Source organism: Arachis hypogaea, chromosome 10 (genome assembly GCF_003086295.3).
Source record: "Arachis hypogaea cultivar Tifrunner chromosome 10, arahy.Tifrunner.gnm2.J5K5, whole genome shotgun sequence".
Lineage (NCBI taxonomy): Eukaryota > Viridiplantae > Streptophyta > Magnoliopsida > Fabales > Fabaceae > Arachis > Arachis hypogaea.
Window position 1 is genome coordinate 76,182,364 of NC_092045.1, and position 6,932 is coordinate 76,189,295.

Here is a 6,932-nt window from a genome sequence, read left to right on the forward strand (position 1 = left end):
AGGTGGTGGCTGAAGTGGTTGAGAGAGAGAGTTGCAGAGGTTAGAAAGAGAGGGGGGTAGGGTTTGGGGATGCGACGGGGAAAGGGTTCGCGTGACTTGGGGTTAGTGATCGCGAATCCACGCGGACGCATGGAGGATGCGATTGCGTGAGTAGGGTGAAATAGGGTCGACGCGGATACGTGGTCGACGCAATCGCGTGGATTGGGTGTAAGATAGGTGACGCTGACGCGTGAGGCACACGATCGCGTCGCTGGAATTTGTGCTAGACACACGCTTCCATCGTCGTTTCAGCGCAACTCTCTGTTTGGTTTAGGGTTCATAATATCCGCGAGCGACGCGATCGCGTCGCTCACGCTTTCGCGTGGAATGGGTGTTGTGTAAGTGACGCGTTCGCGTCGGGGACGCGTTAGCGTGGGTTGTTGGTGCTAAACGCGCAATAGCCGTACGATTCCAGCCCAACTTTCTGGGCGTTGGATCTTTACGTTGATATCCAGATCACGCGTTCGCGTGGGTGACGCGGACGCGTGGGAGGCCTTTTTTGAGATTGACGGAATCGCGTGGGAAACGCGGTTGCGTGGAACAATTGTGTTAAAGGCACGCATCCAGCCTTGCTTCAGCGTGACTCTCTGTTCACTTTCCTATTCTTTTAATGCACTTGCGACGCAGACGCGTCAGCGACGCTGTCGCGTCGCGTGCTCTCTTTTTTTTTTTGATGCAGTATGCAAAATGCAAAAATGCAATGAATGTCATGCAAAAATTCAGGTTCAAACAAAATTCAAAAACAGAGAAAAATAGAGGGGGAATGATCATACCATGGTGGGTTGTCTCCCACCTAGCACCTTTAGTTAAAGTCCTAAAGTTGGACATTTGATGAGCTTCCTGCTTCGGTGGCTTGTGCTTGAATTCGTCCAGAAATCTCCACCAGTGTTTGGAATGCCAGCATCCTCCGGGGTCCCAAACAAAGTATGTAAAGCCCTTGTGTGAGTTCAAACAGGCTTGCAGGCTCCCGGAGTGTTGAATGGTAGAATAGATTCCAGGATCCCAAACTCTACTTGTACACCCGTCTTTGTCTTGATCTGCATTTTTCCAGACGGGTGATAAGTAATCTGAATTTTCACTGCAGTGACCAAACAACTTCTGAGATCCTTCCAATTGAGCTTGACACCAATTCCTGCACCTCAAATTGAAGTGCGAAACTTCATTGAATCTTGCATACCAGCGCTGAGTGCGAGTCATTTCCCCTTTTCTCTTAAAGCCGCAAAGAGCTCTAAGCTGGCTATCTGTCTCAAGCAAACCATATTCAAGTGGAAAATTGAAGATAAAGGTCAAGAATTTTACCCACTTGAAGTTTGTGTTGGGTGGTAGTGGCCTTGGGGTCAGTGTTTTCAGTGGTTCTGCAAGCTCTACTCCCTTGTGGTCTTCTGTAAATTCCTCCACTTCTTGGAAATTTTCTTCCAATTCAACCATGTCAAAGTCACTGATATCTTCCTCATCACTTGAGTCATAATTGGGAGGTTGAGAAAAGTTGACCTCTGCATCATCTTCGTATTCACTTGGGGAAGATTCTTCTGTCTCAAAGAGTTCACTTGCAGGTGCAAGTGCATTATTAAGATAACCTGAGTGGTGACTATCATCATCAGGAAAAATTGAGTCTTGGGTTATTCCGTCTAATTCCTCATAAGATATCTACCTTGGGGGTTGTGCACTATCCTCCTTAGCATTAATTATAATGTCTTTGATGGTATTTTCCACAACTCTGGATTTCTGCGGAGGTTCAGCATCTCCTAAATCTTCAACCAGCTCTTCTTCTTCTACAATGACAGCGTCCTCTACTTATTCCAGTACGAAGTTGTGCTCTATGTTATCCACTGGAGCTTCTTGTGTCTTTTTCACACTACGTTCTTCATTAGATTCTCCACATGAAGCCATAGGAGTTCCTTGAGTGTCCGAACATCTGGAAGATAATTGATTTATTGTTTGCTCCAGTTGATGAAGGGTTGCATTAAATTGGCCTACTAATTCTTCGAAGCGAACCTAGGATTCTTGGCTTGATGGATATGGACATGGCGCATAGGGGAGTGGTGGTTCTTGGGAGTAATTGGATTGGCGTTGGGGCGGATAAGGATCATGTGGTAGTGAATGGTGAAAAGAAGCTTGTGAGTGTGGTGGGTTGAGGTTGTGTTGAAAGGATGGTCTCTGAGCACAGGGTGGGGCTTGTTGGTAGTTACAAGGCGGTCCACCAAATCTATCAGTTGGGCATGCATTGTAGAATGGTCTTTGTCCATGATATCTAGAAGGATGTTGTTGCCTAAAGGGGTGATCAGATCCTCGTGGCTCCATCCATATTTGATTGCTTAGACCTTGATGCATAGTCCTGTTATAGCTTCCATTCCTTGCACAAAAGTATAACTAAACTCAAAGCGAGAGGGGTGAGAATTCATAGTAGTTATCAGAAATGAGGAGGGAAAAGAAGAAACAAATAAACAAGTAAAAGAAAAATATTTACAATAACCAATAATACGGCACACGTTTGCAATTCCCCGGCAACGGCGCCATTTGGACGTTAGGATTTTTGCTAGTAAAGAATTTTATAAAAATATAGTCGCATTGTAAGTATAGATTCTAAACCAACAGAAAATCCCTTCGTACAAACGTTTTGGTTGTCACAAGTAACAAACCCCTAAATAAATTGATAACCGAGTATTTAAACCTCGGGTCGTCTTCTCAAGGAATTGCAGGGAGGCATGTTCTTATTTTTGGTTATGAGTTTTGTAAATTGGGGTTTTGAAAGTAAGGAAGAAGTATGTTAAATGACAAATAAAATAAATAAATAACTGTAAAATAAACTCTTGGCAAGATACGAGAAATTGGAAGTCCTATCCTAGTTATCCTTATCAGGTGTGATGAGAATTGGGTTTTTCTCCCACTAAGTCAACCTCTAATTATGAAGGTAAGTCAAGTGGATGAATTAATTTTGATTCCTCAGGTCCTAGTCTTTCTTTGGGAAAGGCTAAAGTTACTGGAACTCGAATTAATTCTTGAAGAATTCCAATTTTTAGTCAACAATGAGTTTGATAACTCAAGAGTGACCAATTAATCAACCAAGACAAAAGGGAATAAAATCTACTTGAATGAAAATAATTTGGATAGAACCCAAGCATCAATAACATAAATTAGAGAAAACAATCATAAGTCTGAAAAACCTCACATAATATTAATTAAGAAAATCATAACATGAATGTCACTAAGCCAAATTGGCAACATCAATAATCAACAACTAAGAGAAGTCGAAATAAAAAGATATTGAACTTGATAGAAAGATGAGATAAAAATATTCCAAAGTTCTAAAAATCCTAATCCTAATCCTAAGAGAGAGGAGGGAACCTCTCTCACTAAAAACTACATCTAAATCCTAAAAAATGTGTATTCTCTATATGCCTTTTGAATGGGTAGATTCCTCCATTTATAATCCTTCAATCTGTGTTCTGTGGGTTTGGATCTGGGCCAAAAAGGGCCCAGAAATCGCTGAGGACGACTTCTGCAAATTCTGCAGTCACGCGTCCGCGTGAGTCACGCAGTCGCGTCATATGGAGTTCTGCTTTTCCACGCGGCTGTGTCAGTCATGCGCCCGCGTCAGTTGTGTTTTGCAAGTCATGCGTTTGCCTCATCCATGCGCTCGCGTCAAATCTCTTTTGCGCGAACCACGCGTTCGCGTCGTCCATGCGGATGCGTCATTGCCAGTTTCTCCAAAACTCCAATTTGTGCTTTCCTTCCATTTTTCTATGTTCCCTTCCCATCCTTTAAGTCATTCCTGCCCTAGAAGTTCTGCAACTACTCAACACACAAATCACGACATCAAATGGTAATAAAGGGTAATTAAAATAATTATTTTTAAAGCATAGGAAACATGTAATTCACATATATCATATAATAGGGAAGGGAAAGTAAAACCATGCAATTTATATGAATAAGTATGTGAAGAGATGATAAATCATTCAATTTAAGCACAAGATTTATCGTAAAATAGTGGTTTATCAACCTCCCCACACTTAAACAATAGCATGTCCTCATGCTAAATCCAAGAGAAAAGAGTGAAGGTGAAATGGTGGGATCTCATGCAATGCAATCTATCCTAGATGCAACCACCTAAATGAGTCATGCTAAACTAGTTATTGTTCACATGTATATACAACTTGCATGTAGTTAAATTAATTCACATTCTCAAGGAAAATATATATATATGCATATCCAACCTTAGACAATGTTAAAGCACTTTTACAATTGAGATGGATAAAAATATTTTTCAAACTTGCAAGACAATTAACAATTGAGACAGAGATATATGGTGATGAGCTATTGAACCCTCACTGGATTTTGTTTTTATTCTCTAGTCACTCAGTGTTTATTGGGTTAATCACTTTAATCTTCTTTTTATTCTTACTTTCTATAACTTTTGTTCTTCATCTAACCAATCAACAATTATAGAATACAAACATACAAAAATCATGAGGTCTTTTTAGGGTTGTAATGGGGCCAAGGTAGAGGTAAGAGTATATGTATAAGGCTAAGTGAGCTAATAAGTGAATCCTTGATTAATCTAAGATCTCACCTAACATACATATTTTTACATAAATCAAAGTTTCTTAACCTATTTGCCCAAACTTTCCCACTTTATGTTGCAAACTCATGCATTAAATTCAACTTTGTCTCATGTGCATTGACTCTTTTTATTTTGTAACTGGAGAATTTCTTTGTGTTCCTGAAGAGAAGATTTTTGTATGGTCTAGAATTCAGACTAAATTCCCGTTGCAAGTATAGCTTCCAGACCAACAAAAGTCCTTTCTTACAAACGTTTTGGTTGTCACAAGTAACAAACCCCTAAATAAATTGATAACTGAAGTATTTAAACCTTGGGTCGTCTTCTCAAGGAATTGCAGGGAGGTATGTTCTTATTATTGGTTATGAGTTTGTAAATTGGGGGTTTTGAAAGTGAGGAACAAGTATGGTAAATGATAAGAAAAATAAATAAATAACTGTAAAATAAACTCTTGGCAAGATATGAGAAATTAGAAGTCCTATCCTAGTTAACCTTATCAATTGTGATGAGAATTGGATTTTTCTCCCACTTTGTTAACCTCTAACTATGAAGGTAAGTTAAGTTGATGAATTAATTCGAATCCTCAAATTCCAGTTTTTCCTTGGGAAAAGTTAGAATTATTGGATCTCGAATTAATTCTTGAAGAATTCCAATTTTCAGTCAACAATGAGTTTGATAACTCAAGAGTTACCAATTAATCAACCAAAGCCAAAAAGGAATAAAATCTACTTGAATGAAAATAAATTGGATAAAGCCAAAGCATCCATAACATATAAATCTAAAATACCTCAAATTATATTAAATAAAAATGTCAATTCTAACATGGACAATATCATCAGCTAATTGGGCAACATCAATCAAACATAAATAAAAATATCAGAGTAAATAAAAGTAGAAGAGAAACATAAATTATTGAATCTGATATGAAGAAACAATCCTAATCCTAATAGAAATCCTAATCCTAAATCCTAAGAGAGAGGAGAGAACCTCTCTCTCTAAAAACTAGATCTAAGATCTAAAATTGTGAATTATGAAAAGCATCCCCATGAATTAATGGATTCCCCCACTTTATAGCCTCTAATCTGTGTTTTCTAGGCCAAAACTGGGTCAGAAACAGCCCAGAAATCACTGTTTACGAATTTAGCTACGCTGGTTTTTCGTCACTGCGACGCGTCCGCGTGGATCACGTGTTCACGTCACCTAGCGGTATGGCCACTGCGGCAAATTATATATCAAATCGAATCCCCAGATGTTAGCTTTCCAATTCAACTAAAACCGCATCATTTGGACCTCTGTAGCTCAAGTTATGACCGTTTGAGTGTGAAGAGGTCAGGTTGGATAACTTAGCAATTTCTTCAACTTCTTGTGTTCCTTCCACTTTTGCATGCTTCCTTTCCATCCTCTAAGCCATTCCTGCCCTGTAATCTCTGAAATCACTTAACACACATATCAAGGCATCTAATGGTAATAAGAGAGGATTTAAATAAAAGAAAATAAAAGCCAAAGAAGCATGTTTTTAATCATAGCACGAAATCAGGAAAGAATTGTAAAACCATGCAAATCATATGAATAAGTGGGTAAAGAGTTGATAAAAAAACCACTTAATTGAGCACAAGATAAACCATAAAATAGTGGTTTGTCAACCTCCCCACACTTAAATATTAGCATGTCCTCATGCTAAGCTCAAGAGAAGCTATAAAGGAATGAAGAGGAATGGTAAAATGTATGAAATGCAACCTATCTATATGAATGCAAAAATGTTTCTATCTACTTGGTTAAAAGTAAGCAAGTTCTTCAAGACAAATATGAATCAATTCCACTAATTCAAATTATACAATGAAAGACAAGTAAACTTGTAAGAAGATAGCTCATGAAAGCAGGGAACATAGGATCAAGCATTGAACCCTCACTGGTAGTGTATATCACTCTAGTCTCTCAAGTGTATAGGGTACTTCACTCTACTCTTCTCTAATCATGCTTTCTAAACTTTGTTCTTCATCTAACCAATCAACAAATATTTAATGTACTAATGCAAACATCATGAGGTTTTTTCAAGGTTGTAATGGGGCCAAGGCAAGGGTGAGGGTATATGTATGGCTAAGTGAGCTATAAATTGAATCTTCGAATAACCTGGGCTATCACCTAACATACATACATTCTATATAACTTCTAAAATCATGCCTAGCTACCATAATTCCCATTTTTGTATAACATACTCATGTATCAACTTTTCTTTTAATTTGTGTCACATATGCATTGATCTTTTATTAACTTAACATTGGGGTAATTTTGTCCCCTTATTTATTTATTTATATTATATTTTTTTCTTTTTTTT